The 18894-nt window shown below is 45.5% G+C and overlaps 2 pseudogenes; both read right to left on the reverse strand.

Moving 5' to 3' along the window:
* Positions 1 to 7300: 7300 nt before the first annotated feature.
* Positions 7301 to 10082, reverse strand: LOC125545721 (annotated as a pseudogene).
* Positions 10083 to 17544: 7462 nt separating this feature from the next.
* Positions 17545 to 17683, reverse strand: LOC125533296 (annotated as a pseudogene).
* Positions 17684 to 18894: the final 1211 nt, after the last annotated feature.

Consider the following 18894-nt stretch of genomic DNA (forward strand, 5'->3'; position numbering starts at 1 on the left):
TCGATATCTAGTCACACAACTAATACACATGCATATTGATCTCCTTAACAGTTCAAAGAGGTGCGGGACAAGCTCCTAGAAACGGAGCGCGTAGAAGCACTTCAAGAGGAAATAGCGGGATTTTTGCTCGACCAGGTCATAAATCCAAAGGGAGAATACTATTACCCGCTACCGCCCCCATCGAACATGTCATGAACCACTTCCAATTGTCATCGTGCTCCGAATGCACCAATTAGGCTAATGCCACTGGCTCCGAAGGCAACATGCATATGTAGGAGAAATTGTATATAGCTATACATGTGTGTATGTGTAAATTAATATGGTGGTTTGTGAGACATTGATGATATATATATATATGATTGGTTCTACTAGAAATTCTATTTATATATATATATATATGCATAACGTGTACAATGTGTAGTACCGTAAAATACCAGCAAACGAAAAAGAATTAAAATGGAAAACACAAAATTAAATGAAAAAGAAATCATAAAACCAAAAATCCCCCAAACATTTTAGTACCGGTTGGTGTTACCAACCGGTACTAAAGGGCTCCCGGCCCCCGGAGCTGGCTCGTGCCACGTGGTTGCCGTTTAGCACCGGTTCGTGCTGAACCGGTACTAAAGGGGGGGCCTTTAGTGCCGAAATGTTAGTGTCGGTTCCGAAACCGGCACTAAAGGGCCTTACGAACCGGTGCTATTGCCCTGTTCTGCACTAGTGGAGGGTACGTGGACGACACTCTCCCCTCTCGTTGCTATGCATCACCATGATCTTGCGTGTGCGTAAGAATTTTTTTGAAATTACTATGTTCCCCAACACCCTGTGCACTGCGCACGGTCGCCGCTCGGCCACCACCTCTGGTAGTGGAGGAGGGCTAGAAGGCCTACATTGTGGCCCTCGGGGAGGCCAAGCGGAGGGCCATAGAAGAGTCTGAGCTCGAGCAGCTCGCCAGCTGATGTGGCCTTTCATGGGCACTAGCCAAATCGATGGACCAAGTGGAGGCCAATGTGCCTCCACCGCCTCTGCCCGCGCCCGAGCCTGGGAAGGAGAAGCCATGGCCGCTGTTGGGGTCAGGCGTGCTCATGGACGAGAGGCACACTATGGAGGTTGCGGTACAGCGGGATGATGCTCAGCAGGTGGCACACCAAGATGCGGCCAACAGGCGGCGGCGTAGAAACAAGCCCGACGGCATTCAAGGAGGCGTTTCCGTAGAGCCCGACGCCGATCTTCGTCTTCCTAACCAACGAGGAGGAGGACGACGAACGCCGATATCGGTGAGTCAACAGTGAGTCTGACAAAATACCAGAAGTCTAACAAAAATAAAATAAGAAACCGACATATCGACAATAGTGAGTCATATAGGACCGACACTATGCCTATGTCGAAGAAGATGGTGAACCGATCCGGAGATTATGTTGCCACCCATGTTGGGTAAAAACCTCCTTGGCCACTTGCTTCAACCGCATACACACCGCCTTAAACAACGGTTGCCTATGTCGAAGAAGATGGTGAACCGATCCGGAGATTATGTTGCCACCCATGTTGGGTAAAAACCTCCTTGGCCACTTGCTTCAACCGCATACACACTGCCTTAAACAACGGTTGGTACTCCGTTCTGTGTAGCATACACCAAGTAAGAAGCGAATGCATACATTGGAAAATAACCTGCATAGGGGATGAGTTTTTGTCATTAAAAATCAAATCATTTCTACATAGTCAGAGCGACCATAATAAGGCATACACTACCACCCTTATTAGCGTTTTAAACCTATTTGAAATACCGTCCAATCAGTGACCAAAAAATATTGGCAACACTTGTGAGAGGATACAAATTGGACGCTATTTGTATGACTGACCACATAGAACACACAAACGTGCATCGGAAAAAGAGGTCCTTCATTGTGTCGTCGTGAGTACACAAGCCACACTTCTTATTTCCTCGAGAATTGCGATGGGCGAGGTTGTCTTTGGTAAGTACAAATCTCCTTCCAAGATACCACATAAATATTTTGACTACGAGTGGAATCTTAGACCTCCAAATTTTCTTGTTATTTTCCACCAGGACCTCTGAATGCATGAGCGCATGGTACATATAGTCAGCAGTGAACGACCCAGATGTAGCGAGGCTCCAGGGAAACACATCCCGTCCTTGTGTCAGGTTGGCCTGTCTAGTATAGGTCCCGCAGTTAGTTCTCTGTTCTCGGTAGTTAGGAAAGGTTCCGAATAGCTTATTCAGGAATCAGTCGCAGAATAGCTCGGATGCCATTATTTCTTCGGGGATAACATATTACTTTAACTCATTTTTTAAAAACAACTACATTTAATTAACATAAGACCATATTTGTCATATCTGATCCATTGTTTAAAAAATATATGAATATTTAATAGCCCATAATGACCATTTCCCCAAAAAAGTAAGAATATTATCCCAAGAATTATGAACTTTTTTCTAACATGGGAAGGTTATTTTCTCAGAGTACAAATAATTTTTAAATATGTGGCACACATTTTTCGGAATCTTTGTACTTTTTTTTAGGAACGGAAGAACATATTTCTAAATATTTGGATATTAGAATTGTCATACTAATTATTCAGAAAATATTTTGCAGTAACAATAGCCCATTTTATTAATTATGGTAGTATTGGGGGGCAATGACCCCCCCCCCCCCCCCCCCCCCCCCCCCCCCCCCCCCCCCCACACACACACACACCCCCGGGGCAAAAGGAATAAGTTGGATTTGAAATTTCTCCTAGATTATTGATCTGGTAAAAGAACGTCTATACGAGAGAAGAAAAATCCTTTATATTACCACCAGAAACAAAACTACCAGTTGCCCAACATAACACGGTGATTAAACGCGCTGTTCTTATTACTTGGTGAATGCAGCAGACCATGCCTATAAAATTGTGTCTTTGTGATTCGCAGAAAAGAAATTATGTCCTTGTGAAGCAGAGAACCGCATACGACTGTACATGCAGTGCATCACTTGCGTAGGAGAGAAAGGAGAGAAGAGATGAAGAAGAGGGAGGGTTCTTCTGTGCATTGTGGTTGCTGGGCTTGCCCTCATCGGCGGCGACGAGTCGGTCACCAAGTGGCCAACGCACACTGCGCCGGTCCTGGTCTATCCTCTGCCAACAAAGTGTCCACCGGCCTTTAAAATAAACTGCCACCAGAAACAAAACTGCAGTTCCCTCACAAAACACAGCAATTAAAGGCGTCATGTGTAATAGTTAGTGGTTGCACCATAACATGCCCATAAAATCCTGGCCTTGCGAAACAGAGGACTGCACTTGCATTTTATGACGATACTTTTTGGATTTTTAATAAGATGATTGCATGCATTATCATGATGTAGAGGCCGAGGCATGCCTTCATTTCCAAAAAATTGCACCACTTGCGAAGCTGAGAAAGGAAAGAAGAGAGAAGAGAGAAGAGAGAAGAGATGAAGAAGGCAAAGGAGGTGAGTAAAAAAGAGCCATGCACGGAGCTGTAGTGGTGCTTCTCTACATGACGGTTGCCAGGCTTACCTTGTTCGGCGACGAGGAGCCGACAGCCAAGTGGTTTGCGCCCACCATGCCGGTCCCGGCCTGCCCTCCGCCGACAAAGTGCCGGCACGACAACACCGTGATAATCATGGCACTGGTCGTGTTTGCCCCGATGACTCATCTTTTAGCAAAAAGCCGCTCCACAGCAGTAAAGTCTCGTCTTTTGTATTGGCCGAAGTGACAATAGTCACATTGAGCCCTTGAAAATGCTCGAAGATCTCCCATGTGTGGATCGCCCGCTGCGCAGGGTCTATTCGCCGCCCATGTGGATGTATCCCTCGGTGTCGCCGGCTAGGGTGTGGTGACGATCAGGGACCTGCGTGCGCGTGAACAACACCCTCATAGACTCCAGGACTTCCATTAGTAAGATAAATAAGATCATGTTCTCTTATTCATAGGGAGAGGCGGATGGCTGGCTCACCTGTACTAGACACTATATACGCAATTGCAGAAATTCCTAGGGCATGCAGGTGCGGGGGTACGCACCTGCGAAAACGCCTCCGGCCGTCGATTTTGCGCCGAGATCTGAACACAAGTTGGCAGCAATTGAAATTAGCTCCCTCTAAATACGAGACAATATACGCATCTATTCTGTCAAGATACTTTCGTCCGGAGTTGTTATACGTCCTCCAACCTGTACGTATGCCACATCCCCCATCCTATTACATACATTTTTCTTCGAAAACGAGACAGGCGCCGGCCTTTGCATCAGAACGATGCATACAACCAAATTATTAATAAATAACAAAATGTTCTACAAAAGTCTTCCGGTCTCAAAAATAAAGAAGCTCAGAAAAGAGCAAAAACATTATGACAAGATAGCCACAACCGGCAGGCAAAAATATAAGATAGGAAACTAAACACCTATCCTATTAAATGGCCGTCATCCAAACCGGTTGAAGATATCCCGAGCTATCGTCTCCGAACGGATAGATCCAGTAACCAAACGCTCACTAACCTCCGTCGGAGTGAGTAACGACCACATACGGATGAGTATAGTGGACCGGAAGATAACCTGCAAGAAATGAATTTTTGTTGTTCTGTTAAAAAACCAAATCGTTTCTACAATTTCAGACTGCCCATAATAAAGCATATACTCCTACACGGATATGTCTCGCAGTGTCGGAATCTAATCCATCTAATCACGTCCCAAATAACATGTTGATGGTATTCGGAGGAGTAATATTAAAAGCTAAGTGCAATGTTTCACAAAATTTTTGCCAAGGGACAATCGAGAAAGAGGTGTTTGATGGATTCGTTCTTATCACAGAAACTACATCTTGTAGATCCTATCCAATTGTGTTTTGTCAAATTGTCCTTGGTTAGAATGACTTGTTTATGTACAAACCACATAAACACTTTTATTTTCGAAGGCACTTTTACATCCCACTCATGTTTCAAACGAGGAATAGCACTAGAGTTGATAACATCCAAATACATGAATTTAACCAAGAACTCTCCATTCTTTGTTAGTTTCCAGCTCAGCTGATTGGGTTGTTGAGAAAGATGGACCTCCATCAATCTACACACTAAGTGGAGCCAAGCTTCCCAATGATTTCCCGCTAGAGTCCTCCTGGATACCTTGGTCGACGACTTCACTCTACTGTTCACCTTCTTCTTCCTTGATTCTTTCTCTATTCCGGTATTGTATCACGCTGCTCTTTCTCTACTCTTTTCCTTCTTTGGACTTAGCGGATATGATTTATAGCACGCAGGTCCGAGGAACTTCTCAGATTGTACTGCCTTGGTTTTTCGCAGGTTCATGTCATCGTTCTTGGTTTCCTCAAAAAAAAATGTCATCGTTCTTGGTATGAACTCATCAGTTTGAACTGCCGTGCTGCTTCACAACTTTATGTAATTGTTCTTCCCATGAACTCCTACACTCCTTTTGCCACTAGTTTCTTTTCTTTTTTTCTCAAATATGCATTCTTCTACCCAACATGTGCATGCTTGTACTGTGAAATGTCAATTTGTTGAAAGACTTCGATGCCTTCGTTAGAAATTTTCCCAACGAGATACCATTTCGACTTTGTTCTTCCAAGTGCACTCATTTCCTTATTTCTTCGTTAAACACTAAGTGGAACCCTCGCCTGAAAAAAGAACCGAGTAGAAAAAGTAATGCAATAAGTTTAAAAAGATGTGCCAGCAAAACACATAGTAGAGATAACTAATTACTGAACAAATATGGCATATACCAAATCCGACGCTTCAGGCGATTCTCACGCGCCATCTCAACCGACACGTAATAGGGGAAAGACCATTTCATTTTGTGGCAACACCCTGCAACAAATGAATAATTAACCTTAACTACAGGACCCAGCTTGTTTTCCATGGCATCCATAGCCAATTAACATCTGAATCTACACAGATAGTGGTAATTCTCCTTAGCATCTTTTGTGTAATTGCAATCTAATCATTTAATTACCTAAAAAACATCTATGTCAACCATCTTTTCTTTTTTTTCCTTTTTTCTTCTAATAATTTGGTTGTATGCATATGTCTTGACTAGCTCTTAACGTAGTGTCATTGCAGAGATCAGCTTGGTATTAATATACTGCCCTTTATGAAGGTAAAAATCAGAATAGCACCATGCATCTTTTTTTCTTTTCTTCTAAGAAAGATATTTAAGAGACAGTTTGGTTGTATGGCCAATTTAAGGCCCATCTGATGCCACGATTTGTTCTACAATCATTTTAACACCTAGATGACGCTAAGGCTTTGGCAAGGGAGATCCCAGATTTTGAGTGATCGCCTGTTTGCTATTTATATGAGAGATTTCATGGTAACTCTTAGTTTTCAGAGTTGCTTTTGTGATTTTTTGGATCTTTAATCCAAAGCATTATACCTGTGAATCTGTGATGGTCGTATTTAAATAGTTACAGGTATTTCTAGAGAAATATCTCATCCGGGACTTCAGGCGCCAGAGAACAATTTCCCCTTCTCATAAACTGAAGACCTTCTGAACTTCAGTCCGTGGATCGACATGGCAGGAGAAGCAGTTAGTCTTACAGATAGGTACGGACAGCAGATAATCTGTCGATGTTACACCAAATCCAGTGCAAACATATGCTACATTCCTCATTCCAAAAGTGACAAAACATATAGTATTATGCATCCATCAGCTGCAAAACAAATGGATACATGATCAACATATATATTTGTATTTTGTTCTTCAGAGAGAGGCATATAACAGGGCCATGAAAAATTCGAGATCTTGTGCAGCTCGGCTAGAGACAATGTCACGGACATAAAAGCCCCCGCAATGTGTATATTTCATGACACCAAGTCACATGGCTCGCTGTGCAGCAATTGTCTCAGACCCTTGACGACAGTGCTCATGTTTGGTCGGAGATCTGGATTATAATGCACACATAGCGCTGCGATCGCACCTATCTGCTTGCCAAAAAAAGAAAGTAATCAGGAGAGCAGTCACTTGGTCCCTCATACCTCAAGAACACAAAGATTATGCCAAAAATCAGTTTCACCTTTTTACCCCCTAGCTTGTCATTCAATCAAGATTATAACGTGTTAATTTCCGTAATGCAGAAGGATATGAAATAAGGAGCAGCATGGCTGGTGAAACTCACAAAGACAATCTCAAGCCAAAGCAGGGTGGTCAAGGTTGCTTTCAAGGCCTAATGCACTGTACGCTATTAATCAAGATGGGGGTTCTGGAGCAGTTGCTGATGAATAGGCTTCCTGAGCTGTTTGTACAAAGTCGGTGTCTTTTTTTTTTTGCCTCCTGCATCAGATCTTAACATGTTACCTGGATTGATTTTCGTTGCTTCCTGAGAAGCTTTTTGTGCAATAGATTACCGGTTTTCTTTGCCTCACTGGATGCTCTTGACACGAGCGGGTTTATCTTCATACCCAGAAGATTTATCCTCAATTTTCAAATTTGTACCAGTATTTACCCCAGGAGAAATTTCCCACGCTTCTTATAGCCCAGACCCGCTATTAGGCTGAGGTGGCGTGCCAACTCGCTGCCACATAGCCAGACTGACATGGGAAGTGCAGCGAACGTGCGAAGCGACGGCCATGATGGGATCGGAGGAGCCATGATGAAGAGGGCCAATGATAGGATCGTGTGGGGTGCTACCTCTTCCCTTCGCAGGTGGCGAACAAATTTGAAACTTGGGGGTACAAGATGGTCGGGATTGGAACAGGGGGTACCTTGATAAACTTTGGGCTAGAACGTTGAATTAACTCTTATAGCAATGGAGATTAAATCCTATCGTTTATTTGGTGGAATAGACTACAGCGGTTTGAAAATGACATCTCCTTGCGCCATTGCCTAGGATTCACCGCTAGTTTACTCGGTTAAACATGGTAGAGTTCAGGATAAAATGCATACATTGGTCCCCTAAAAAAAATACATACCTTGGTAACAGCATTGTGAGGGTAATCTCCTTCAAGCCTTGGATCCACGCATCGCTGCACCTTATCTTCACTAAGACTTGTTTCTGTCAACACATTATCTTCCATAGAATTGATGTATGCCTGTGCATCAGAGTCAACAACAGTTTAGCTAATGCACCTTATCAAGACATTATACACATGTCAAGGCATACCCATATAAAGGGGTTCTTGTCACAATGGGTGCATAGGCCCTTCTCGCCAAGGGTGCATACCCATGTCACGAGGCTCTGCCTGCCGCGGGGTAGTGTATGATCAACTGCCTTACGACCGGTTAAAAGTTCCAGCAGCACAACCCCGAAGGCATATACATCACTCTTTGTGTTGCACTGTCCAGTAGCAGAATATAAATCGACATGGTAATCATCCTCGTGATAACCATGACCATCCATACGATCCAGGTCAAGGCCACATCTAAAACTATGACATCTACTCATGTTGTCACTGACCAACACATTGGAGATACCAGCGTCGCCAACCTTTGCGATGTCGTTGTCAAAGAGAAGTATCTTGCTGGATATGATGTTACCATGGGTGACCTGAGGCTCTGCCTTGTGATGGAGGAACTCCAGCCCTTCTGCTGCACTTAAGGCAATCTTCACTCGCTGCATCCATGATAGAGCTGCCCTTGACTTGGCTCCCCTGACACCCTTTTTACCTGTGACCATAAACCAGAAGAATATCGACAGACATGTCACTCGTATCACATACTAGACACACCACACTAAGTCTTTTAAAATTGAAGGTTTCGTAGAGGGTGAGTTCTTTTGAGTGTTGCTCTGTTCCTTACATAGCTGGTGTTGAATTGACATACTATTTTTCCCTTCAATAAAAGAAAGGTGTGCTGCATATTGCATGTTTTTATAACAAACTGAAAATTTATATACAATTCCTCACCCTTGCTGTGAAGGATATCATGCAAGGTGCCACCCAATGTATACTCATATGCAAGAACATATTCGTCTCCTTCGACCCAACATCCGAGAAGTTGGACAACGTTCTCGTGTTTCAGTCTCGAAATTGCTTCAATCTGCCACAGAAATATGCCAGTTAAAGGCAAGGCCTTGCTGTACTAATAAATGAAGAGTGTCAATTGAAATGGTGAAAAGACAAGGCTCGGAACCATAACCTTCAAATCAATTTCTTGAGAAGACTTGAATGCAGATTCCGGTCCATATTTTAACACTTTGAAGAAAACTCTGCCTTGCGAACTCTCTCCTATTAGAGCACCATTACTGAAGTTCCTTGTTATTTTCTTCATTTCATCAAGGGAAATAGTTGGTACATCCTGTGCATTTCCTCTTCTTATGTGCCAATTATTGATTTCCGCATAGGGGGGGCCTTAAATAAACAACAGTATTGTATGAGGAGGTAAAGTTTCATTACTTGTGAGTTGTGAGACACGCTTAGAGTAAATTGTGCTTAGCACACATGAATGGGAATGACAAAACTACGGTGTCATGTACCCTTCTATACCAGCCCTTTTATTACCGGAAAAGGTTTTCACCCCACTTTATATATAAAGCACGATCCTAACAACCCAGTACAAACGCACGCCACCATAACACACGCACACACGCAAGGCATGATACATAGGCGCTGAGCGCGACAACACCACCCCTAGCACTATCACCGCGAAGAGATGAAGCTGCATATGACGAACCGTGGGCACCAAGACGGCGCCTTCAGGAAGGACACGACACCGGAGCACCGACACCACCCAATCCGAGGATCAGAGTCTCCCCCGGAGCCGCACGACGGGCAATGAGAGCCGCGCCGACGCCTTCAAGAAGGGAACGAGTTTCGCCACCGCCGGTCCATCCGAAGATAGAACAAGTTTTCACCCCAGCCAAAACTCACCGCCACCGAACGCCACACCCCGGCGACCATGCCGCCCACACGGCCATGGCCACCGGGCAGCACCAAGCCACGGCCTCCGCCCGAGAGTACCGTGCAACCACCACCGGGCCGCTGCCCCCGCATTCAAGACCTTGACACCACCTCACCCGAGCCCTGTCGCTAACCCAACCAAAGAGACGAGTGGAAAGGTCCCACCTTTCGCACCCCTGGGCGACCCCCAGCGCCGAGACCCAATAGGCCGGCCACCTGGCCTCCATCGCCCCGTCCTGCAGAATCGGGCGCAAGGCGAGCTTGGTCCCGCACCACCGTGCGCGAGACAAGGTCAGTAAGAGTCCTATTGCACCGTGCGCGAGACGAGCTTAGTCCAGCGGCACTAGGCGCGAGACGAGCTCGGACATGCGCAGCGGGTGCGAGACAAACGATGGACCGCAGCTGGGAGAAGGCCAGCCCTTCGTCGAACATAGCGACCGGACAGCGAGGAGGGGGGGCCAAAGGCCGATACAAGCCGCCTACGAATGAACCGACGCCAGGACGTGCCAGCCGTCGCCGAAGCCGACTTGCCAAGCCACCATGGAGCCATCCACGGTCAAAGCAGCGGCCACCCCGGCCATTGCCCCACCCGCGCCGCCCGCCGAGCTCCAATCGTCAGAGCCGCCGGGCACGCACCCACACGTCGAGGCACCGAAGGGGAGGGGCACCACCGAGGTCCCCGAACATGGCCGATCCAGGTCGGAGATGGAGATGCCCAAACTCCCCGCAGGCCCCCGCCACCACGGGGCCACCACCACGAAGCCCACCACGCCACCGACTGCGCACAGGAGCCACGCCGCCTACACACGCCGAGCGCTACCGCCACCCGCCCGCCGGAGCGACGCCGCGAGCCAGCCGGAACCAGGACAGCTCCCGAAGCGGCCAGAGGTACCACTCAGCCCCGCACGCCGCCGGCCGGCCCTTGTCGTCTCGGCCCGCGTCGCCTGCCGGCAGCCGTCCCGAGCACCCGCCCGATCCCGATCTGGGCCGAGACGCCCACCGCCGCCGCCCGAGCTGGCACGCCCCACCGCGCCCTTGACGAGCAGCCGCCTGCGCCGCCAACCCAGGATGCCTCTGCTGCTTTGCCCCGGCCGCTGCCACGCCACGTCGTCCTGCAGAACGGCGTGCCTCCATGCTGTGACGCTGTCCCGCGCTAGCCCGCCGCGAAGAGTGGGAAGATGCCCCGCCGCCACTGACGCTGGCCGGGCTTTGCACGGCGGCGCAAGCCGGCACCGGCAAGGGGGGAGGAACGGGAGGGCTGGAGGAGAACGCTAGGGTTCGCCTCGCCGCTTGCGGGAGCGGACGAGACGAAGGGATTGTCTTTTATTACTCCTCATCACTTCCCGCCCTTTTATTTGAGAGAATTCCTTATTTGGCCCATTTTTAAAGTTTGGTTCCTTTTTGGCCCAAAATTTTGTTTTGTCCCCTTTTTGACACCCAAACTTCATTTGTTCCCTATGTGACACTTCCGTCAGTTTTGGCTATTAACGGTGTTAAGTCTGACCTAAAAAGACTGTTTTACCCCTAATGTAGTGTGTGAACATATTATTTACATGCAACACAAAGGTAATGTGAAATATTTTGTCATATTTGAATAAGAAAACAAACTTATTTATATGACTAATACTAATACTAATACTAATACTAATAATAATAATACAATGAGTGGAACAGTGACGACCCCATTTAGCCTCTACTGTAGCATATAAATTTGTACACATTAATCTAGCGTGTGACAAGTTAATGGGTCATGTCGCATAGATGTGTTCATGCCACAAGTGCTGCACACGCACAGGCCATTGCGATACAGATCGATTGGCTCTCAGGGATAGAGCTGCAATACGTGGCAGGTTGTGTTGGTCCAATACAGACTACGCGAGTACTTCGGCGACGGCAGCGCGCGAGGATGACGATGACGGACGAAGCAACAGACTTCCGACCGAGACTACCAAAGCTAGCATGTACGCCACACACGTACGTACACCGGCCGTAGACAGAAGCGCACGTATAAAACAGCAGACTAATCGATCCTTGCTTGATCGATCCGGCTAGCTGCACACACAGGAAACGCACGCAATAGCTAGCTGGTTTGATACCCTCTTTGTGTCAATTTGAGATTGCATTTACCACACTTGCCGTGTGGTGTTGGTTTGATACCCTCAAAAAATAAAAATAAAAGTTAGCTGGTTTGATGGCCGCACGAACGTACACATATACACATGTATCTAACCGGACATAACACAGGTGCACTTCGTCATATTTTTTGTTTGTTCACGCCCCTGCTCTACCCTTTTCTAATGACATACTATCACCAGGGGCAAAATTGTCTTTGCACGTGTCAGTTAACATCTCTGGATGGAAAAAAGGATGAAAGTGTCACATAAGGCACAAAATAAAGTTTGAGTGTTAAATAGGGAAGAAAACGGTTTTCTGGGCCAAAAAGGGAACTAAATTTTAAGAGTGGGTCAAATAAGAAATTCTCTCCTTTTATTTTGGCAAACATGGTGCATCTTTAACCTAAATATGCATAATATTCAAAGAAAAGTAAAATGCATTAGGTGCCTTCAAACTCCACGTCTTTGAACTGAAACTGAGGTTCTAATGCATTCCATGCACTTTACTCTAAAAAGACTTAATACATACTGAAACAACAAATGAGACTAGAGACCTAACATAATTGAAAGAAAAAAGAATTTCATGATGGCCATGCTAACAGGAAAAGGAGAATTTCTTAAATAATCAATAATCATGTACTCCCTCCATTCCAAAATACTTGGCGTGGTTTTACTTCAAACTAAAACCACGACAAGTATTTTGGAACAGAGGGAGTATTTAGATACTTAAGTGCTTAAAAGTAGAAACTAAAGTTTGTGTGTTTTGCCTTTCACCCAAACAAGTACTGAAATTACTTATGTGTAATCCTACACATAAAGTGTTACAAAAGAAGAAGCTAAGGTTTGTGTATTTCGCATCCCACCCTACAACATATGCCTTCTTTCTTATCCGTGTTTGTCGATAGTATCTAAGTAAAAATTAAGCCTATTCGCGAAAAAAAGAGTAAAAATTAAGCCATGTAAACTTTGAAGTATAGCAGCGTACATTCTTAATTACCTGTAGAGCTTTCACCCTTGTGCTTCGGGAGAGCTTTTCTAATCCTCCTAAGTCTATCTGCTACCTCAACCATTGTCGGACGCATTTTATCATCCAGTCTCAAGCATGTAATTGCTAGCTTCACAATTTCTTCGACCAATTTCATCTTCTTCTTGTCATAGGTAATTTCCACATCAAACAGTTGTCTCACCTTCTTCCCACTTCCCACTGCCTCGGCGAAACATTGAGTAAGACTAGTAGTCCCGTCCGTCGCTTTCTTTCGGGTAATCATTTCCAATAGAACAACTCCAAAACTGTATACATCACTCTTTGTAGTTAGAATCCCACTCTGACAAAACAAAGGGTCTACATAACCTATGCAACCAATAACAGTTTTGGTACGCTGGGCCTCATCAGTAGAAAGCAGCCTTGCTATTCCGAAATCAGATAGCTTTGGCAAGTACTTTGTAATAAATCAAGGATCGATTGGTTGAGGCGTGATGATCTCCTGGGATCACCTGCCTTATATTTATATCACAATAGATCGATCAGAGATCGTTACAGAGTAGGACACGGCTGGGACAATTGACGTACAAGTCAATTGCCTGTATACAACTAGAACTCCATGTCCGATACATATACTTATTCTAACACACCCCCTCAATCATAACTTGTCTAAGTTAAGATTGCGTTTGAACAATTCTAATTGTCTAGTAGCAAGTGCTTTCGTGAAACCATCCGCTACCTGATCACCAGAGGGAATGAATCTAATCTCAAGAAGCTTCTCTGCAACTCTCTCTCTGACAAAGTGATAATCAACCTCAATGTGTTTGGTCCGAGCATGAAATATTGGGTTAACCGAGAGATACGTTGCTCCAAGATTGTCACACCATAGACATGCTGTTCTAGGTTGATTGACTCCGAGCTCCTTGAGAAGTGTTTGGATCCAAATGATCTCAGCTGTTGCATTAGCTAGGGATTTGTACTCTGCTTCAGTGCTTGACCTTGATACTGTTGTCTGCTTTCGAGCACTCCAAGAAACAAGATTGTCGCCAAAATATACAGCAAAACCACCTGTGGATCTACGATCATCGGGACTACCCGCCCAATCAGCATCTGAGAATGCACTCACAAGGGTAGACTTTGATTTTGTAATTTTTAGTCCTACTCCAAGTGTACCCTTGATGTATCGCAAAATTCGCTTAACTGCAGTCCAGTGTATGCTAGTGGGCGAATGAAGAAACTGACAAACCTTGTTCACGGCAAAAGCAATATCTGGTCTTGTCAATGTCAAGTATTGCAATGCTCCTACTATGCTCCTGTATCTGGTTCCATCCTCATCACTCAGCCGATCACCATCCTCAATTGACAGTTTTTCTGAAACTGAAAGTGGTGTATCCGATGGCTTGCAATGTTGCATCGCAACTCGTTTGAGAAGATCATTAGCATATTTCTCCTGTGTCAGCAATATTCCATCATTTTTCCTCTTCACCTCAATACCAAGAAAATAGTGAAGATTTCCCAAATCCTTGAGAGCAAAATCACATTGTAGATCTTTGAGCAATGCGTCAACCGCAGAATCAGATGAGCTCACCACTATGATGTCATCCACATAGACGAGAAGATACATTGTAATTCCACCTCGCTTAAAGAAGAACAACGACATGTCCGCCCGTGAAGAGGAAAATCCCAGATTTAGTAGCTTCGAGCTGAGTTTAGAAAACCATGCACGAGGAGCTTGTTTCAGCCCATATAAAGCTTTATCCAATTTACATACATACTGCCTCTTGGTTGGATCTTCATACCCTGGAGGCTGCCTCATATACACATTCTCTTCTAGAACACCGTGAAGGAACGCGTTCTTCACATCTAGCTGGCGAAGACTCCAATTGTTGGACACAGCTATGGCAAGAATTAACCGAATTGTTGCTGCTTTCACAACTGGACTAAATGTGTCTTCATAATCAATTCCATATATCTGCTTGAATCCCTTTGCAACAAGCCGTGCTTTGTACCTGTCAATCTCTCCATCAGATTTCTGTTTAATTTTATAGACCCACTTGCAATCTATAATATTTGTACCCTTCTTAGCAGGCACAAGATGCCATGTATTATTTTTCATCAATGCCGAATATTCCTCGTCCATGGCTTCTTTCCAATTTTTGTCCGCAAGAGCTTCGTCGAGATTATCTGGTTCACCTGTCGTGCACACGTTGCACCAGCGAACTCGTCCATCTGTGATAACCTTTGGTCTGAAAATATTATTACGCGAACGCGTCATGACACGATCTGCAATTGACGGCTGCTGTATTGACTGAGTTTCTTGAACGGGAGAAGCCATAGAAGATTCAGTGCCATCTTCACCTGAGAAAGACTCATTGGTGTGCAGTCCCGAGGAGTGAACAGTAGAGGGTGTACGTACAGGATGTGCACCCATTTTGACAGTACCAGGAGATCTGGACGCGGGTGAGTCTGGTACAACACCAGTCACGCGATGCCCACGCGTGGGCGTGCTTGGTTCGGCGCAAAAAGAAGGGGCCCTGCGTGTTTCACCCGGCAGGGAGGTCCCACACGCATCATGCGACGGCTGGTGACTGGACGTGGGCGACCCTGATGGATAGGATCCCGATGCTGCAGGTCCCGTAGACGCACGCAATCCACTGCAGTCTGCCTCGCTCTCCGTGCCATCCTCTATACACATAAAATCATTGCCACCGGAGCTATTATGCACCAAATTCTGCTGCAGTTTTTCCTGTTCCTGAGTACTGTCAACACAAGCATCAGGTTCATTAGTAGGATTAGTTACATAATCATGCAAATCATCATCCCCTTGATCATTACTCGTAGGATTCTGAAGGTTGGGGGGCAAAAGGAGGATCTCGGCTCTAAGACGGGCTCCGGCATTGGGATGAAGTTGGGCAAAAGGGAAAACAGATTCATCAAAAACAACATCACGGGAGATATATATACGACCGGATGAAATATCAAGACACTTGTATCCCTTGTGTTTGTTACTATAGCCTAGGAAAGCACACCGAATGGAGCGAAAAGCTAATTTTCGAGTATTATATGGTCTAAGATTTGGCCAACATGCACAACCAAAAACGCGAAGCGAAGAATAATCAGGTTTTTCATCAAAGAGACGTTCAAGTGGAGAAAGCATATTGATGACTCGACTAGGAACACGATTAATAAGATATACAGCGGAAAGAAACGCTTCATCCCAGAACTTAAGAGGCATAGAGGCATGAGCAAGCAATGCAAGTCCAACCTCAACAATATGGCGATGCTTTCTCTCGGCGGATCCGTTTTGTTGATGTGCATGAGGACATGAAACATGATGAGTAATGCCAATACGCTGAAAAAAGGAGTTGAGTTTGTGATACTCTCCACCCCAGTCAGTTTGCATAGCTATGAGTTTTGTGTTAAATAGGCGCTCAACTAAATGTTGAAAATCATGAAAACATTGAAACACATCAGATTTGTTTTGTAAGAGGTATATCCAAGTAAATTTACTATAATCATCAATGAAGCTTATATAATATTTATTTCGACCAACAGACTCGGGTGCTTGACCCCAAACATCAGAGAAGACTAGCTCTAAAGGAGCACTAGATATACTCGAAGACCTAGGATACGGAAGCTGATGACTTTTAGCCTTTTGGCAAGAATCACACACGGACTCACTAGTGGACTCAACGGAACATGGTAAATTATACTTTCTAAGGACTTGTTTGACTATTGGAGAGGCCGGATGACCAAGACGATCGTGCCACCTTGTTAGTGATGGCCTTGAAGCACCAAAAACTTGAATACCGGAGGAAGGAGACGAGCATGGTGATTTCAACGGATAAAGGCCACGCTCACATGGGCCGTGCAGAAGAATTTCCTTCGTTGTTGGATCCTTAACGAAAAAAGCATGAGGGTGAACTTCCACAATAGTATTGTTATCAAAAGCAAAACGACTAGCAGAAACTAGACTTTTGGTGGCTTGGGGAACATGAAGTATGTCATTAAGATGGAAATTTCGAGTATGATCAAAAGAATTAATGATTGCATGACCGATGTGACTAATAGCCATACCTGCACCATTAGCTGCATGAACCTGTTCAGGACCGTTGTAGCGAGCATGTGTTGTCAGTTTGTCGAGCTCCCCTGTAATATGATCAGTTGCTCCAGTATCAAAGTACCAATTGGAATCAACTCCATATGAAGTAGTGGCTGCTCCACCATATCTCTCTTCGGTGACATAATTTGGGTCAAACCGATACCAGCACTTATGAGCTGGATGCCCAATCTTACCACAAATCTGGCAAGTAGGCCTCTCACCGCGAGGAAGATTCGTTCCACTTCCTGGTCCTGGTCGTCCTCCGCGGCGATTATTGTTGGAGTAACTGTTGTTCCCATGGTTATAGTTGTTCCCCTGGCTGTAATTATTGCCGTAGTTGTTGTAGCCTCCACGATTGTTGTTGCCGTAGCCACCGCGGTTGCCACCACTACTGTTTTTGCCTCCACAATTTCCTTTGCCATGTCCTCCTCGTGCAGCAAGATTCACTGACGAGTTATATTGTTGCAACCCAGAATTTTGTGACTCCAAGCGTGCTTCAAACGCAAGAAACTGAGCATAAATTTCGCTCAAGGAATAGGCATCGGTTCTGGCACCAATGGATGAGACAAACGGATTATATTCTGCATCCAATCCAGCAAGGATCTGAGAGATGAGATCATCGTCTTCTATCTTCTTCCCTGCTGCTGTGAGTTCGTCCGCAATGCCCCGCATCTTCGTGAAGTATGCGGTGGCGGTCATCTCGTTCTTCCGAGTGCCGGCGAACAGGGTCCGAAGTTGAATAACTCGTGACCGAGAGACGGAGGAGTACATCTCCTCAAGAGCTGTCCAGACCTGCGCGGACGTCTTCATGGAGACGACTTGAGTTAGAACTTCACGCGAAAGAGAGGTCAGCAGCGATCCAAGAACTTGCTGATCTTGGGCTATCCAGCGAGCGTACTCGGGATTTGGCACCGTCTCGGTGCCTGATTTGTCGGCCTTCTGAACATCAAGGGTCTTGGCCGGAGCTTGAATTGAGCCATCCAGGTATCCATCAAGCTGTGCGCCTCGGATCGGAGGTAGGACCGTCGCCTTCCACAGGAGGAAGTTGTCACGGCCAAGCTTCTCGCGGGAGGTGTCGCCAAGCGTCGCCATGGGCTGGCTGATCGAGGAAGAAGCTCCTGGGGAACCGCCGAAGGGAACGAGAGACATCTAGATGCGATATAGAAGAGAAGGCTCTGTTACCATGTAATAAATCAAGGATCGATTGGTTGAGGCGTGATGATCTCCTGGGATCACCTGCCTTATATTTATATCACAATAGATCGATCAGAGATCGTTACAGAGTAGGACACGGCTGGGACAATTGACGTACAAGTCAATTGCCTGTATACAACTAGAACTCCATGTCCGATACATATACTTATTCTAACACTTTTCATCTAACAGTATATTGGCAGGTTTAATATCACCATGAAGGACAGGACTGTACATTGAATGCATGCATGATAGTGCTTCAGCTGATTCAATAGCGATGTCCAAACGTTTGTCCAAAGGGAAGAGTATAGGACCATCAGCATTGCTACAGTGAAGGATGTTGTAGAGGTTTCCATTACAGACAAACTCCATAACAATCATAAGGGCATTTTCCTCCGTGCAGCAGCCTAACAATCTGACAACATTCTTGTGGTTTATCTGGGAATGCACTATCACCTCCTTGGCGAACTCCTCTTTCTTGGTTCCATTTTTGTACCTCTTTACTGCGACTGGACGTTGATCGTCTAATCTTCCTTTGTAGACATCACCGAACGAGCCACTACCAAGCGAAGTGCTATATCTGTCTGTAATGTGCTCTATCTCCTTTTCAGTGAAGGGCCGCAGTTTATAGTTGTTGTCCACTCTTTTAA

Source organism: Triticum urartu, chromosome 1 (genome assembly GCF_003073215.2).
Source record: "Triticum urartu cultivar G1812 chromosome 1, Tu2.1, whole genome shotgun sequence".
Taxonomy (NCBI): domain Eukaryota; kingdom Viridiplantae; phylum Streptophyta; class Magnoliopsida; order Poales; family Poaceae; genus Triticum; species Triticum urartu.